The sequence below is a fragment of the Papio anubis genome, chromosome 12, assembly GCF_008728515.1.
Source record: "Papio anubis isolate 15944 chromosome 12, Panubis1.0, whole genome shotgun sequence".
Lineage (NCBI taxonomy): Eukaryota > Metazoa > Chordata > Mammalia > Primates > Cercopithecidae > Papio > Papio anubis.
The window spans coordinates 74,279,225-74,298,430 of NC_044987.1; positions in this window are offsets into that span (position 1 = coordinate 74,279,225).

Sequence of the window (19,206 nt, forward strand, 5' to 3'; positions counted from 1 at the left end):
GGCAGATTCCTGGTCTTGCAACTGCACTTGTACAGCAAACATGTTGTTTAAATTTAGATCTCATGCTATTTGGTAGCTTGGTGATAATAGTAAGAATGATGGAGATTTTGAACAGAGAAAAGCTAAGAAGCTCTCCAAGCCAGAACCACATTATGATTTTCATGAGTCCTAGGAAATTTAATGAGTGCCTTTCTTCATAAAAATATTACAAATTATATTTTACAACTGCTTTGTTATTATACTCCAGGATGGATGATCATATATTCATTATTACCATTGTATTCTTTTTTTCTTATTTTAAAAGATCTTAGAGTGAAAACATTTTTATGGTCACTAAACTACCTTTTGTGTCTAGTGGATAAGTTAACCCTGCCTCAAATCACTCCTTAGCACTAATTAACTCTATCTAAATTATTGAGCCTGCTTCTTGCCTTTTTATTCTGTTCCTCAGATACACATTTGTCTTATATAAGAACCACAGTATTTAACTGTTATTATTTTTAATATGTTCTAATAGTTTTTAGAGCTGACCTATATCCCCAGATTTCTTCTTTTTAAGTTTCTTGACCACCTATTTTTCCAAGTGAATTTTAGAATTGCTCTGTTTATTTTAATAGAGTCCTCTTGAATTTGCATTGTATTTGTAAGTTATCTCATAGAGAGATGACATCTTTATAAAGTTACAACAGTTTGCTATTCTGTTCTATAAACAAAATACCATTACCACGCTACAGAGAGAGTTCAGTAGGAATTGAGACAGAGGCCAGAAATAGGGTAAAGAAGAACCTGCACTTGGTTAGGGTCAATGACCAACTAGGGGTGCTCAATGAGGCTGGGACAAAAGCTCCCATGAACCAAGATAGCCCCAGAAGTAGGTCTCAAGTCAGCCCTACAGGACAAGTGCTTACTTTATTCTTCAGATGAGGGGAAAGGAGATGCTCTTGGGGAGAGACTAAAGACCATCCTTTTGGTCAAACCCACCTGCTCCCAGTCTGGCATTCTAAAGAGGCTATAGTTTGGTAATATCAATATTAGGGTTATAGGTAAGTTTAAACAAGACATGTTGTGTTCCCATGCACATATCCTTGAGGCCAACGAGTAGTGGTAGGAATAGAGGAGATGAGATGGTGGAGGCTGACCAATACGGCAGCATATTGGACCATCACTTATAACCATCTTGCTCCTCTCCCTTTTTTCTTTCATGAAAAACATTTTATTTATAGTTATAACTTTATATTTTTTAAATATGAAAGACAGCCATTTAAGGACAGACTGGCAAAATTCAGAGGCCTTCCTCCCTAAGTCCAAGTCTTTAGTGTTGAAAGTGAAAAATCATGATACTTCAAGTGAATGACTTATAAGTATTGTCTGCTATGAATAGACATAACTCTAATATGAAGGCCATTAGAGGAAATTGAGTAACTTTAATGTAGATAGAATTTGGATTGGTATTATGTTTTATAAGTCACATGCTGAGGTTATACTTGGCAAGCTATTTCCTTTTATGAATCATGAATAGGACCTAGGCTGGGAAGATTTTTGTGCCTCCAAGAAAAAGATGAAAGGTGTGATCTGAAACCTTAAACTTTCAAAATTTCAAAGGCAATGTTTTATTTCAATTTTAATGTTATGGGGCACATTGGTGCAACTTACCGGAAAATCTCTCTGTGGGTCTATGCTTGCCTGTTCATCATGTCCAGAAGTATACAGTTATCTTTATACTCAAAGAAGCACCCCTCACTCCAAATAAATCAAATAATGACCTACATGTGTACCAGGATATTAGTTTCCAACACTGATTAATGTTGTTCAGTATCTCTCTAAACAAAATATCATCCTACATTTGAGATATATGAGAAGATTTTTAAAAGGGGACAAGCTAAACAAACAGAAAAAAATTCCCACAATGAAATAAGGAATTTAGCTTAAAGTTATCATGAACTGATCATGTTCTTAAACATCAAATAGAAGCAAAAGTAAATTAATTCTAGAAGATATAAGTTCAGGCTAATAAAAACTCCCAGTTATTAAGTACTAATGAATATGAACTGAAATGTAAAAATCACAAAAATATACATGAAACAAGTCATAATAAGCAAGTGTCATCAGAAATAAGAAGCTAAAGAATCAGACCCACAAATAATGCAGATATAGGACTTACTGGTTTCAAGATAAGTTGTCTAATATTTTTGAGTAAATTAAAAGTGACATTACAAGTTGAATTAATCAGGGCTGCCATAACAAAATACTACAGATGGCGTGGCTTAAACAATGGAAATCTAGTTTCTTACAGTTCTAGAGGCTGGGAAGTTCAAGGCCAAGATGACAGCTGTTTTCGTTCTTGATGAGGGCTCTCTTCCTGACTTGCAGGTGGCTGCCTTCTCACTGTGTCCTCATATGGAGGAGAGAAAGAGCTCTTGTGTCTTTTCCTCTTCTTATGAGGGCATTAGGCCTCTTAGATTAGGGCCCTGCCCTATGACTTCGTTTAACTTTTATCATCTCCTCACAGACCTTATATCCAAATACAATTACATTGAGGGCTTAGAGCTTCAACATGTGAATTTTGGGGGACATAAACATTTACTTTATAACACAAGTATAACTAAAAATAAAGTGTCTATAAAAATTCTTAGATTGATTTGAAAAACAAACCAAATAAAATTTTTAGAAGCCAAATAAAAACTAAAAATTTAAAAATCAACAGGTAGGTTAAATAGAATATTAAAGCTAAGGACAGAATTAGTAATTTGGAAGACAGATTTAAAGAAATTCCTTTGATCCAGTTGTGAAACAAGAAAATAGAGACCAGGTGCAGTGGCTTACGCCTGTAATCCCAGTACTCTGAGAAGCCAAGGCAGGCGGATCACCTGAGGTCAGGAGTTCGAGGCCAGCCTGGCCAACATGGTGCAACCCCATCTCTACTAAAAATACAAAAAATTAGCATGGCATGATGGCATGTATCTGTAATCTCAGCTACTCAGGAGGCCGAGTCATGAAAATCGCTTGAACCCAGGAGGTGGAATTGCAGTGAGCTGAGATCACACCACTGCACTCCAGCCTGGGTGACAGAGTGAGACTCTGTCTCAAAAAAAAAAAAAAGAGAGAGTAGAAAATATGATATTAAAGTTTAAAACCTTGGTGGATGGTATGAAGTCTAATGTCAACAAATCAAGTACCAGAAGGAGAGGATAGAGAGAATGGAAGAGAGGAAATATTGGAAAGGTAATGGATGTGAGTTTTCCAGAAATAACAGAAGTTGACGATTTTTTAAATTCAACAAGCTCTACAAATCTCAAAGATAATTAATACAAAGAGATTCATAGTTAGACACAAGTATATGAAATGACAGCGATGTCTAAATGACAAAGAAAAGACCTTAAAAGTAACTAGGACAAAAAGACGGATCATCTGCAATAAATGCCAATTAAACTGACAACTGATTTCTCAACAGCAACAGTGAAAGCCAGAAGATTGTAGAATAACATCTTTAAAGTACGGAAAGAAAATAAAATATCAACCCACCTATATGTGTGTGTGTTCAGAGAAAAGGGGCAAAATAAAAATATTTCAAAGAAACAGAAATTAAGAGTATTTGCCATAAACAGAACCACTATAAAGAATATTCTAAATCAGAGTTTTTCTGTCTTTTCCTTTTTACTGACAGTATTGAAATGATCCTATATGCTTGCATATTCAATATGACACTGTTCTAGAAGTGGTAATTATTAGATCAACAGATATGCCTCTGCATTTTAAATTTTGGTGGATGCTACTAAGCTTTTCTTAAAAACAACAGCACTAGAGCTCATCAATCTTTTAACTTCTTTTCAGACTCAGGCTACACCAAGTGCTGGACTCAGTCAGGACCATATGTGTATGTATTCCACGTCCCCACTCAGATGTGAGGAAACTCTTTTGCGACTGCTTGTCCTGATGCTTTTGTCTTTTGCATTGACTTTAGGTAATGGAGACCCGTAAGTCCCCTACTCCCACCCTTCTGTCCACTGCTCCTCAGTGGGAATCTTCATTACAGCAGGCCCTGTCACCACTCAAGTTCATGGCCATGAGCAAAACTTCCATAACTTGTGATGATAATGGAGGTAATTAGTCACAAACCAAGCCACATAGGGATTCTAAGTTATTCTGTTCCTCAGATATACATTTCTGTCTTATGTAAGAACCCTCCTCAGGCAGCTTTTTCTGATTCTTCTTCTGAGAAGCTCTGAGATCAGCCCAATATCTTACTTACATTGGTCAGGTCAAGAAGGGAGACAGTGTGGCCCTGTGTTCACAGTCAATCAATCAATAAAACATGAAAAGCTTCTGTTGTATAACACACTAGAAAGAGACACACAAATGCAAAATTAAAAGAAAATGTAGTAACTCTTAACATGAATTCAAACAAAATACTGCATCTGATTCTGCATGACCTTGGACAATCATGCTCCTTATCCGGACCTCTAATTTCCCAAGACCTCCAATGGCCCTATTCCAGTAGTATGCTGGTAAATGTTCAATGGTTGACTTTCTGAAAAAATGCATGTCTATAAATTTTACTGATATAAAAGATGTGTAGCATACAATTTACAACAATAAAATGTGCTGTAATATTTATTGTAAATTAGGTAGCCAACTGATCCTCACAGAATGCTTTTATTGATTTTTGCTGAACTCTTGTATCATAGACAACCTACACTTGTAACTAATGACAGAGAATAGCTCTGGCCTGAGTGTTGGTCAGTACTTTTTGTTTTCATATGTAAGACAAAAATGAAATAATAAATACATATGTTGGAACTTTACTCATTCATCAGTGACATGACTAGCTTCTTTGCGAAACTGGATAATAGTGATAAAATACTGAAAGGCTGTTTCCTCAATTTTCTGTTAGTCACAATGTACCAGCTATAGACATGCTACACTTTTAAGCTTAATTGCCATTTAAAAAATTTTCTCTATTATTTCTGGAGTCTAGGCAATCAAGAAAACAGCAAATCAAGCTCTGATTGGTAGTATTTGTAATTTCTGGGATGTAAGTATTCCTACCATGATCAAGTTCAAGTTACCAAATATGCATCACTGAATGAAGGTTGGGAAGAGATGTGACTAGCACACCATTATGTAATGTTTCTACCATACATACACAATAGGTGTAAATAACCTTAACAGCACATATAAAAGTGACGTGTAGTACAATAAATAGGAAGTGACAAGTTTGGCACATTTATTACCTTCTTTTTACATTTAATTCAATTGTAAGTTTGTATAATTTAATTTTATTAATGGCTCAATGGTGCTTAGTAAAATGGCTGAACATTTCTAAAAATTTAACAATCAGCTCTCAAAAGCCAGTGTGAGCCAGTTCCATAACACCACTGCCTACTGCTCTTAAGATAATGTTCTATAATCCAGTAGCCTCCATAAGTTTCTGGAAGAACATTTCATAACCAGATAGCATGGCAGCTGGCACCAAAATTTTTCTCTTTGGCTATCCCTGCCCAGAAGATAATTATTTATAAATGACAGGATCTGGAGGGGTGGGACTAGGTTTAGTTTTTACTTAGCCCAAAAATTCATGGGATAAAGCACAGTCTTGAAGGAAAACAAAAAGAAAATAAAAGCATCATCTTTGAACATAGTGAAAGGAATGTGATTCTCCATTCACTCCACCACCCTCTGCTGCCCTCATGCATTTATTTATACACAAACACTAACTTTTGTTTATAGCTCTCAAAGCTCACCTTCGGCCCATGGTAATAATCAGCCCATTGAGTCAATGCCTTCAATTTTTTGCTGGCTAGAGAAGCAAAGTTACTCTCTAGTGGTCTTTCCTACCAGGCCTACCACTCCTACCCGAAGTGGTGAGTCAGTAAGAGAACCGAAAGAACTCAGATCTTATGCTGTTTGCCCCACGTTGTGTACATACACACATACATGCATGTACACAAACATGTACAGCCACACACATATATACACTCATTCATACTCACAGAAGCTTGTCTGTTGTCTGGCTTCCAGCAGCTTTGTTTCTCCTTCACAGTTGAGCTGTGGGCCCAACTAAGGCCACTAAGTGAAGATGAAGTTCCTTCAGCTGTAACTGTGGCTCTGCAGGTGAGTGGGGCTTGTGAGTAGGGAAATGCTGGAAGGCTTGTGAGTGGGGAAATGCTGTCTCAGACTGAGGCCTCAGCTCTATGCCTCCCCCACTTTGAGGTCGAGAAATATCCAAAGCTTAGACTTCCACTGCCGTTTGTCCTTCTAGTTTCCCAGGGGAGGGTCAATCAACTCTAGGGGATAGGGAGAAGAAGGATCTGTATGGGACCTGGGGAGACTTCCACCTCCCCTAAAAAGTGAGGGAATCACTGAAAAACAAACCACTTAAAGAATGAGAGAAAGACAGAGGTAATTCTCATTCATAACAACTAAGTTTCCAATATAATCCCAGGTTTTGAATGGTCTTCTCTTGAAAGCTCCCTAAGGAAAGAAACCTTGCAATTCCTCTAAGCAGCTTGTTCTTTCTTTGTCTGACCTCATTCTTTTCAGCTTCAGAGTTAGCTCTGCTATCTCTTGATGGACCTTTTGGGGGTCCTGTGATGGCACCCTCTGTTTTGATATACCTCCAAGATTAGGACAGCATCATCTTTTCCATCGGTACCTGCACAGAGAACCTTATCAAAGTGACAGGATAGTATAAAAATAGCTGATGACCAGACAAGACCCAGACCTGTGATGGAGATAACACATCAGAAGGTCATGATGATAGTAGCTGACATGTCCAAAAATATGAGAGATGGGCAAATATCCAGATACCACAAGTTTTATTCCATATCCTGCCACCATCCCTACAGAATATGAGCTAGAAAGGAGCTTGACGAACATATGGTTCCAATTTCTCCATTTTATAGAAAAGAATGCTGAGACCTAGTGAGGACTGGCCTAGCTAAGGCCACACAGGGAGGCCAAAGCAGAGAGAAAGAATAAAAAGTCAGGGTCCTGGGCTCCTGACTCTCACTCTAGGCCCATTTTCTTTTCCCTGTATTATACTGCTACATATTCTGGTGGTGTTGTCTGCTTGAGAATCAATGGCTGCTCAGCTTAGGGAAGAAAGGCCATCAGTGCTCAGGCATGATCAGTGTGGGCTGTGGCTGGTCACACCTGCCTATCCAACCTCTTCAGTCCCATCTCCTGAGGACCTCAGAAATCTGAGCAAAGACTGGGTATCCTAGCCAAGATGAAAGCACCTGTGACAAGTTCTATTTCCAAAGGCAACATGGTCTCGGCAGAGACACGGGAAGAGGCCAATTGCTTCAGTCTGGTTTTGGTGCCTTATTGAGTTAGTAACTCAGCAGCTAGCACCAGCCTCTTTGCTTGGCTAGCTTGTGGGGGAACAATAGTGCCCAGATTTCAGCTAAAGTGGTTCTCAGGAGTTTGCTCTGGCAAGGATGCCAACATTTCTCCAAAAGGAAACTTCTCATTCTGGTTCCAGAATTGACTTTGGGGGATCCCAGGATCTCATGTTTCCTCTCTAGGGAGTTAACATCTGCCTGCTGGTTTGGGCCTCTAAGACACTTCTTGATTTTGATTTTTCTTCTGGACCTTCATTCAGCATATTGGCCTAAGACCCCTTTTTCTGTCCCCTGTCACTTTTTGATCCCTGACTTCCTCTCTTTCCAAGCTCAGTACACAATTCCCTAAGTTTTCCTCACTGTACAGTCTCAAACAGGCCCACTTAAGTTGACTTGTATAAGGGATATGTGCATTTTTTATGTAAAACACAGCTATTAAGTTATTAGCATCCCCAAGTGCTGAGTACTGTGTGAGGTACCCTGGAGACCACAAGGAGAAAAACCAACAATCCCTGCCTTTAAAATACCTAGAATATATAAGGGGAGACAGAGAGGCTGACCAATTATAATATCATGTATTCAGGGCTGTAATCAAAGTGATCTATAATCAAAGTGCTGTAAACCTTGTTACTCAAAGTTTGGTCTTCAAACCGGTAGCATTGGCATCATGGGGGACTTTGTAGGAGTTGCAATCTCTGACCTCAACCCAAACCTACCGAATAGAATCAGCATTTTAACATAATTTGTGCATGAATCACCTGGGGGTGCTAATGCTGCTGGTGCCTGGGTCTCACTTTGAGAGATGAGGTTGTAGATCACAAAGGAAGGGACAATTCTGCCTAGCTGAGGGAAGGGCTAAGGGTGACATTGAAAGAACCATAGAAGAGGTGACATATACACTGGGTAAGGAAGAATGGATAAGACTTTTCTTAGCAAATGCAGGGAGAAGACAAGTGGATGGGCATTCTAGGCAGAGGAAATAACACAAATGAAGGCAGAGGAGCATGAAAAGTATATCTGGGGAATGATAAGTTGTAGTCATATTTGACAAATAGATGAAGATGAAGTTGAAAATATAGACTGGGACCATATTGTGAAAAATCTTTTATGCTATGTCAAAGAGTGTAAGCAATAGGAATTCCAGAAGTTCTTTGAGTAGAGGAGAAGCAAGATTATATCTCTCTCACTTAAATGAAGAGGGCAGACTAAATGAGAGAAAGTCAAACAACATCAAGAAGCCTGGAGGAGTTGATTGCAATAATCTAGGCATGAAATGAATAAGGGTTAGAACTAAGGAAATGGCTGTGGAATGGATGTTATTTTAAGCTGCTATATTTGTGGTAATTTGTTATGCAGCAACAGATAACTAACACAGATTTCAGTACTTGGAAGTGGGGTGATGCTGTAACAAATACCTAAAAATATAGGAGAAGTTGTGTAACCAGAGATTAGGCAGTAGCTGGAAGAATTTTGAAAAGCATGTATGAGAAAGTTTAAATTACCTTGAACAGATTTTTAGTAAAAATCTGAATGTTAATGGCACAGCTGGGGATTAACATGGAAGGTTTAGGTAAAGGAAATGGATGAGGCTGAATTATTTGATCACTTTTGGGAATCGGATGAGCTCAGCACCACCTAAGCTAAAGCCACACTTGTCCAAACTCCTCAGTCCCACTCTCCTGAGGACCTAAGAAATCTGAGCAAAGACTGGGTTGCAAAAGATAAATCCATTTTTTTTTTGTTTTTAACAAAAACACTAATATGAAGGCACTACCCCAATAGTCCAATTTTAGTCTCGTCTGTTTCTACTTTATCTTTCATTCTCTGTCCTCTGACGTTAGTATATTCTGTTTCTTAAACATGATTTGCAGCTATGTGTGGTAACTATTTAACAACTGATGACTCTCTGGAAAGAAAAGGCCTGATTTGTAGTATTTTCTCATTTCCATTGTGTAAGTACTCCCAACATCACTGATTTCAAGCTACCAATAAGATATCACTGAACACAGAGTTGGGAAGAGATGTTAACAACTGGCTTTCATGAGCTGATATGAGCAAGCTCTGTTGTGCCATTGATACTATGACTGTGTCCCTGGTTGCTAGGTCTGCATGCTCTGCACTTTCCCTGAAGACCCTTCTCTTTGGCCACTTCCCTTCAATGTTCAGATCTCCAATTAAAGATTATTTCCTAACGTGACCTTGGAGTTCATACAAATGGTTAAAGTTCTAAGTTCTAAGTGGAAACAAAGAACAGAATTCTGAGTAACTAGGACTCATGAGGGGGGAACATGAACAGTTATGTGGGCCACAGATTGGGGATTAGCATGGAAGGTTTAGGTAAAGGAAATGGATGGGGCACATTTATTGTTGTAAACTGTGTGCTACACAACTGTCCTACAGGCAAGCTCAGCAGTCTTTAACAGCTCCCAGATCTGGTGTGCGTAACATTGCCTTCTGGTTTCTGTAGGGTTCTGTGGAGTTGCCTTTGCATTCCTGAGTCTTAGCCTGGGCCGAGCCTTCAAGAGACCAAAGGACAAAAAACCTGAGTAATCCTGCCCTGACTTGGTATTATTGCATCTAGTTTTGAAATCCTCAGCCCTGGCAGCTGCATATTCTACCATCTCCAGAAACCCAGTCATCGGTGATCAAGGAGGCAGCTCTCTAGCAAAGCTGGTCTTCCTCATGAAGCTCTGAGAGGGATCTGGTTATCTCACAGGAACTGTGTGGCATTCAACTGTGACCTTACAAGCTTGTTTCTTATCCAGTTTTAAAGTTCCCCATTCATCATAGGACTTTCAGTAACTTCCTGTTTCAGGATAGAAGGACAAGTAGTTCTCATCTGCAGAGGGGAGAAAATGGAAATGACTTCCATTCAATAACTGATCAGCTCATTCAGGCCCTTGTTACCTCTTACTTCCCCGGTTGCTTTGTTCACTTGGCAGAATCCTATGCATTTTTAGATATTCAATATGATATTATTTTCCTAGGAAATCTTTTCTATCTGGGTCAGGTTAGACTTCAACTTCTTGTGCCTACTGCAAGGATAGCATTGATCACATTGGGTTCTAATTGCCTCCTTTTTTCATGCCACAAATACTTCTTGAGCACCTATACTTGATACTACATTAAGTGCTTTGATAGAGAGCAACAGGAATGCAGTCCTGTGTGAATGTCTGAGAATAGACGTTAATCAAATAATTGCACTAATAAATGCACAAGCTAAAACTGAAACAGTAAGCTGAAAGGGAGATACTTCTGCCATTTGAAATCAAATAAGAAAGGAATAAAACCTAGACTGAGGGGTTGTAATCTGGGAAGACTTCTCTAAGGAAGTAATACTTAGCTGAGATCTGAAAGATAAGAGATACCTGGGAATAGAGAGGATAAGATGACTTCACAGCAGAGAAATGCCACATTGAAAGGCCCTATGGCAGCAAGAACAGGCTGAATGTGACTTATTAAAAGAATGCCAGAGTAATTGGACTTCAGAGTGAGAGGAAGAGCATGGTGAGAATGAGGGTGGAGCAGTAGTCAGGTATCATATTATACAGAACTTGGGGACTATCTTAAAGGTTTCATACAGAACCTGGCACATTGTTGGCTACTTTTATGAAGGCAAGGAAGCATTCCTACAAATGTCCAAGATCTACAGATAAGCCAAGCTCTCCAGGAAGCCTCTAAAGCAACCCTCTTTGTGGAAATAATTAATCTTATCATTGTCCTGGCAAGTCTGAATAGGAGAGATGAGGCCCAAATTTATAGTGCTTGGCTCAGGGCCCTACCAGAGACAAGGGCAAGACATTTGTCCATGGTACTCATCACTTACATGCAGCAGTGGCTATAGGAATAGCCAGAAATTTTTGCCAAGAGAAGAACTATCTGAGGATCCAAATAATTAAAGAGACTTATCCTCCAGCATCAGACAAATTATTGAGGATAAGTAACCATCTAGGATGGATTTAGCTAATGAGATGGCTCATACAAACCTCAGTGCAGCTAGGGACTTCATAGTGAAAAAAAAAGTGATTTCCTTTAAATCTCTGGCAATTAATACCAAATCCTTGCTTGAGCTGTCTGGTCTTAGTCACAGTCAATTCTCGATGAAGGGTCTGCCCAAGAGTGAATCTTGGGAACCAAATGGAGCAAGAGAGCAGAGAAAGTGAATTCCAGTCATGATTAGAGGACTTTTCTGAGAGTCAGAGTGATCCAAAGATAGAATGAGATATCAGGAGAGTTACCTCAAGATTTCAAAAATAAGCCAGAAGACTACGTGGGAGATAGAGAGAAGATTCAACCATGTGGATGGTATACATGGCCTTAAGGGTTTCTTCCCACCATGAGAATCTCAGAGGCAGAAAGGATGACATGAAATAGTAGATACAGAACAGAGAGAAATGAGACATCAGAGAGGGAAGGAGGGTGCTGTTAAAATGCACTCAATGACGAAGAACAGAAGAACTTAATTTTGTTTGAAGTGGAAGCAGCTTATGCTATTGCACCTAATCTGATCTGGGCCTGGGAACCAGGAGAATGAGATCTGATGACAAAGCCTCCTTTCTGGGAACTGTGGCCTTCAGTGTGATCTCAGGTCAGCACCTCCAGCCAACCCCAAAGGCCGTGCTTTCCAGATTTCAGGGGTTGAGCTGGAGTTATCATAGTTCGATAGGTATTTGATATCTATTACTATGTAGCAAGTTACCTCAAAATTTGGCAGCTCACAACTGCAAATACTTATTATCTCACAGTTTCTGAGAACCAGGAATCTGGAAGAGGCTCAGCAAGATGGTTCTGGCTCAGGGTTTCTCATGAGGCTGCAGTCAAACTTTCAACTGGGGCTGTGGTGATCTCAAGGCTCGACTGGGCTTGAAGTATCCACTTCTGAGCTCACACACTTGGCTATTAGCAGGCTGTCATTTCTCACTGGCCACTGGCCAGAGACCTCTATCTCTTTGGACACAGGCCTCTCCACAGCCTACTTGAGTGGCCTCATGACATGGCATCTGGCTTCTCACAGAAGAAGTGACCCAAGAGGTAGAGAAAAGTGAGCAAGTGGGTGAAGCAATGCCCAAAGAGGAAGCAGAGTTGGTATGCAGAATATACATAGAGCTCCTACAACTCAATAGTAATAAAAAAAGCTGTCCAATTAAAAGTGGGCAAAATATTTAAACAGAAACTTTGCAAAAGAAGATAAACAAATGGCCATAAGAAGATACTCAATTTTCAGTAGTCATTAGGGAAAGTTTTTTTTTTTTCTTTGAGATAGGGTCTCACTTTGTCACCCAGACAGGAGTGCAGTGGTGTGATCATGGTTCACAGCAGCCTCGACCTCCCCAGGCTCAAGCAGTCCTCCCACCTCAGCCTCCCGAGTAGCTGCGACTACGGGCAAATGCCATCATGCTTGGCTAATTTTTATAAAAAAGTTCTTGTGGAGACCAGGTCTCACTATGTTGCCCAGGCTGGTCTCAAACTCCTGGGTTCAAGCGATCCACCTGCCTCAGCCTCCCAGATTGTTGGGATTGCAGGCAGGAGCCACCATGCTCATCTGGGAAATAAAAATTAAAACCCACAATCAGATACTGTTACAGAATCAAAACAGTGGCTGAAATTAAAAAGAATTGAAAACGCCAAGCATTTGCAAGGGTGTATGGAGCAAGATAAATGATCACACAGTTCTGCTGGGAGTGTAAAATGGCATAGCCATTTGAAAACAGTTTAGTTATATGCACATTTACTATACTACTTCTAGATATTTATCCAAGAGAACTCAACTGTTCACAGAAAGACTAGTACATAAATGGTCATAAGAGTATCATTCATGGTAAAACCTAGGAACATTTAAGTATTCATGCAATAAATTCATCCAACAAACCTAGGAACATTTTAAGTATTCATCCAACAGTGAAATACTACTTAACCCTCTTCCTCCCCCAAATCCTTGAGAATTAGTACCTGATTAATCCCCCAAGTAATTATATAATGACACATGCAACAATATAAATAAGTCTCTTGAACATTATGTGACTGAAAGAGCTAGATATAAGAGAATGCATTCTATCTATCTATCTATCTATCTATCTATCTATCTATCTATCTATCTATCAGTCATCTACCTATCTAATCTATCTTTCTATCTATCTATCTAAAAGTTACTCCACAGTAATAGAAATCAGGTCAGTGATTTCATGGAACAGGGGTTTAGGAGACACTGACTTCACAGTGGCATGAGGAATATTCTTGAACAATGGAAACATTTGATACTTTTCTTGTGGTGGCAATTACATGGATTAGATGGTACATATTTGCAAAACTCATTGAAATACAACTTAAAAAATATAATTTTATATATTACGTATTATATAGCCCCAATCCTAAATATAACAAAGGTAGCACAAAATCCTAAATAAATCACAAATTAAATTCAGTAGTATATTTTAACATATCCTCGACCGAGTAGAGTTTATCAAGAAGTACAGTGATTTAAGAGAGAAAACTCTAGATAGAGAGCCTGGGATTAGGTTTACATCTTGAGATGAATCTAAAAGCTGTATGGCTTTGATCAATCTATTTAATCTCTGTGTGTCTTAGTATCTTCATCCACAAAATAGGGCTTATGATAGTATGTACTTTATACAGCTGTTGTAAAGATTAAAAGAGTTGGTATCTAAAAAGTACTTATTACGATGCTTAGCATGTAGTCAGAATTTGAAAATCTCAACTGCAATGATTAGTTTCTACATTTGAAAATATATTATTAATATTACTAAATCAAAGAAGGAAAGCCATAAGATAATCTTGTTAGATACCTTGTTTTGATAAAATTTAATATCCATCTATGATTTAAAAACATTTCTTAGTACTTTCTTAAGATGATAAAAAATCTCCCTCTGAATTCAACAGCTTTCATCTTCAAGGATGCCTGCTATTACCATTTCTACTTCAACATTGTTCAAGAAGCTCTAGTTGATGCACTATGAGCAAAACTATGAAATAAGATTTATTGTTTTTCATAGATAATATAATTATCTACCTGGGAAACCCAATCCCAGTCAAAATACAAATAGTATTTTTAAAAATTGAAAATTATTCTACCTTCCGGAAGAGTAAATGTGTGAAAATTGTCAAGAGCATTTTGAAAAAGATGGGTATGGGGGTTTTTTCCTTTCCTAGCTACTAAGCTGTGATACTAGTACACAGATATATCAATGCAAGAGAAAAACAAGAAGGCCAGAAGATGATCAGTATATGATACATTTGATATTTCAAATAAATTAAGGACAATTTGATTTATTTAATAAATAATATTAGGACAGAAGACATAATCTGATAATTAATAAAATCTTTCACCTCTTTGTGAGTGTAACCACTATATGATTTTTGAGATCTGTCATATTGTCAGGGGGTATTTGCCAAGCCAACTTGGAACCACGCATAAGGGAGGTGATTCTAGAATCCTATTGCTTTTTGAGAAGGGTGCATTAATTATCTATCAATAATTTTTCAGTAATTACATAATTTGAGGCTGTATTGTTGAGTGCATGTTTTCATGATAAATATATCTTCTTGCTCTGCTGTTCTTTTTCTATATGGCATATTTCTTATTCCGCAAACCATTTTTTTTGCCTTGAATTCTATTTTGACCATATATTAAGAAGTTGTCACAACTTGTTTTTTATATTTGTCTTATATATCTTTCATTACCTTTTGATTTTAATCCATTTGAATCTTTTTGTTCTAAAAGTTTCCTTTGTGGAATAAACATTGCTGGATCCTTTAAAAGTGCAACCTAATAGCCTTGGTGTTTAAATTGTTGAGTTTAACTAATTTGAAATTATTTTAAAGCCATCTAAGTGTTTATTATTGCCGTCATTTTTCACATGGTGCATCCACGATACATTCCCTGGGGTGTTTTGTTTTTCTACTTTGCATTGAATAGAATAGATTTTCTTTGGCTAATTTAAAAGTTATTTATTATTTAAAATTTTTATGATGGTTGCCTTAACTTAAAAAAGGCCCATACTTGTGTTTGTTTATTCCTATTAAACATGAATTATATATGCCATCCACCTATACCAATTACCCAGCTTAGAAAATAAAACCTTAGGAAAGAAAAACCTTGATAGAAGCTGTCTGTGTACTCCTCTTCATGACATTTCCTTTCCATCCCCACACAGTTAATCACTCTTTTGGATATGATATTTATAATCCATATACATGACTTTGTATTTTTACTGTATGTGTATATATCCTTAACTTATGTATAATATTGTTACATATGCTTTAATCTAAAAATAAATGGCATTACCTGATATGCATCCTTGCAACTTACCTTATATTACACTTATCATTGTTTGAAATTTATCCAAAGTCGATACATATATTTATATTCAGTGCTGTGTAATGTATTGCGCATGTCCATTATACAAATAAACCACAATTAGTTTATCTAAGGTATATGTTATTCAGTTTCAGCAACAGGAGGCTGGAACAGAGATGAGACAAACATCCTTTAAGATGATTTTGAGAAGACAGAGTGAAAATGGTTAGCAAAATAAATTAGTAAAAAGAAGTTAACAAACCTGCATGTTGTGCACATGTACCCTAGAACTTAAAGTATAATAATAATAATAATAATAGAAATAAGTAAATTTGTCAAGTTGGACGATCATCAAATTTACCTAGAACTCAACAAGAGGAAAAGCAAACTGTGGCAACAAAAATGATTTTATCCACTAGTGCCCCTGAATTAATCTGCTCAGGCTGCCATAAGAGAATGCCACAGACTGACTGGCTTAACAAAAGAAGTTTATTTTCTCATAGTTTTGGAGGCTGGAAGCTCAAAATCAAGGTGCCATTAAGATTGGTGTCTAGGGTGGCCTCTCTTTCTGGCTTGTAGATGGCTGCCTTCTCACTGTGTCTTCACCTGGCCTTCTGCTCTGTGTGCACATGCATGAAGAGAGAGAGAAGGCTCTCTTGTGTCTCTTTCTCCTCTTATAAGGACACCAGTCTTATCAGATTAGGGCCCTACCCTTATGAGCTTTATAATCTTAATTACATCCTTAAAGGCCCTATCTCCAAATGCCATTAGGTCTTGAGTTAGGTCTTCAACGTATAAATTTGGGAGGACATTGGGAGTTAAGTCTTCAACATATAAATTTTGGGAGGACACAACTTAATCCATAACATCCCCAAATACTATGAATCACTTGATTATTGCCACAATACTGCATAAAAGCAAACTTAATTTCAGTGGCTTATAATAACAAATACTTGTTTTTCTTGCTTATGGGTTTGTGGGTTGATTTGGATGAGGTTGATCTCAGCTAGTGGGGTATGGAACCAGACTGTAGGCCAGGTTTAGGTCCACGTGTCTTGTCTTGGAGTCCAGGCTAATAAGGCAAAGAATACTGCTATGATTTGAATATGTCCTTCAAATTTCATATGTTGGAAACTTAATCACCAAATTAATTTGTGGATTGGCAGTGGGGCCTTTGAGGGGAAATTATGATTAGATAAGGTCATCAGGGTGGAATACACATGATGGGACTGGTGGCTTTATGAGAAGATGAAGAGAGACCTGAGCTGGCACACACTCTTGCCCTCTTACCATGTGATGCCCTCCACCATATTATTACATAGCAAAATGGCCCTCACCAGATGCTTGCAGGCACCATTCTCTTGACTTCCTAGCCTGTAGAACTATGAAAAATAATTTTTTTCTTTATAAATTACCATCTGTTGTATTTTATAAAGCAATGCGAAATGGACTAAGATAGATATCTAGGGCATGTTCTTTTCATGGTGATGGCAGAAGCACAAAAGCCCAAAAGCCAACCACATAAACATATTTCAAGCCTCTGCTTGCACCATGTCTACTATAGCCCATTTGCCAAAACAAACCACATGGACAAGCCCAGAGTCATGAGGCAGAGAAGTCAACTTCTCTCCCTGTGGCAACTTCTACCCATGGCGAACCAACTATGAGATCATGGCAATAACAAGGGTTTATAATACTACGAAAGTATAGTGAAGAACTGGGAGCAATAATTCAGTCAGTCACAGCATATATACTGAGGCTCTGATTGTTTGGGATGAGCCTTAAGTGGTATTAAAAGACGTTCTTTCTCTGTAGTGTCCTATGGGGTTATGAGGAGTAAAGACTGATGATGCATCCACACCAAAAGTCATCGTTTCTTCATTTTGTGCTTTGATTTTTTGATTTTTTGATATGCACTTCTTACATATTTTCTTAGGTTCCTGATCCAGTGACCTCTGTGTTTTATTTGAGGATTAAAATTAACCACCCCCTTTTACTCTATGAACTCTGGGTCATTTGAGAAATATCCACAAGGTCTTTGTGTGAATTCAATATAGTATTAACTTCATTCTTGGTGAAGGTGTTCTGGACCAAAGACTGAAATAGTATTCTTGCTATTTCTCCTCTTGATTGTGAAGTTACCTATCCACTTGTAGGTATCAAACCTAGAGAGCACCCTCCTGCTTTGTTCACTGCATGGGAAGAAGAAAAGCTGGTCAGAATTAATCATATGGAGGAGGAATATGGGGTTAAAAGTGTGTCCAAACAAAAGAAATAGTCTGTATAAAAGTCTTGAGGCAGGAAACAGAGTTACTGACTAACTGATGGCCACTGCAGTCTTCAGGCTGTTGAACAATTTACTATCCAGACGTGATTGTTAAACCTTAAGGCCCTTGGAGAGTTTGGTATGAAGAAAAATAGGTCCAAAAAAGAGCTGACCACAAAAGTAAAAGAGAAGAAGACTTTAGTTCATTCATTCACTCTTTCATTCAATAAGTATTTGTAGAGTGCTACCTTGTGCCAGGCACACTGTTCAGCATTTGGGGATATGGTAATTAACAAAATAACCATATCCCTGACCATGTGAATCTTATACTTATGTCTGGAAGGGATATAAATAACAAACAAAATAAATAAACAAAACATATAATATGGTAGAAGGTAATAAACAGTAAGGAGAAAAAAATTAAACAAAGAAGAGGGCTAGGGTATGTTGTTAGTGGGAGTGGGGTGCAATTTCAGAAAGAATGGTCAGGATAGGTGACATCTGAGACATAATTGGAGGAGATGAGGGCTGTGGATGAAGAGTGTTCTTTACAGGGTACGAGTGCTGGTTGAGTGCTGGGAGATAGAAGTTGAGGAATAGTAAGAGGACCAGTGTGTGGGAGAGTAGGAAATGAGGTCAGGTAGGTAATGGGAGTGGTGATGAGAGGAAAGAAAGGGAAGATCAATTTGGCCTGCAATGCTTCAGGTGTTTGCTCATGAGATGAGGAGTCACTGGGATGCTTTGAGCATAGGAGAGACACGGTGTGATCTACCTTTTACAGTCACAGTGGGTTACTGTGTTGAGTACAGACTGGAGGAGAGAAGGGGCATAATTCTATATGGTCCTGAAAGAATAGAGTCAGTGGGTAGAAGGGGCTGACTTTTCTAACCACTAGCTAACTAGCTAACTAACTAACTAATAACTAACCTTAGTTAGCTGACTACCACCAGTGAAACTGGCTGCCAACTCACCTTGGGAGGTACACTCAGCAATTTGTCACTCGTGGTCCCAAAGGATGCTATGGTTGTTGATACTGGGTAATTCCTACCTTGAATAAGGAAGGCATCAGACTCTATGACATTCTGGATTCCTTCCAATACTGAGAGTCCTTGATTCTATAGCATGTACCACCTCAATCTCCCCCGCTAGAATGTAAGCCAATAAGCACAGGGAGTTTTGTCTGTTCTGTTCAGTTCATTGCTCTACTCCCAGTGCCTAGAATAGTGCCTAGCATATAGCAGGCACTCAATAAGTATTTGTGAAGTGTATGAATGTCTCTGTTA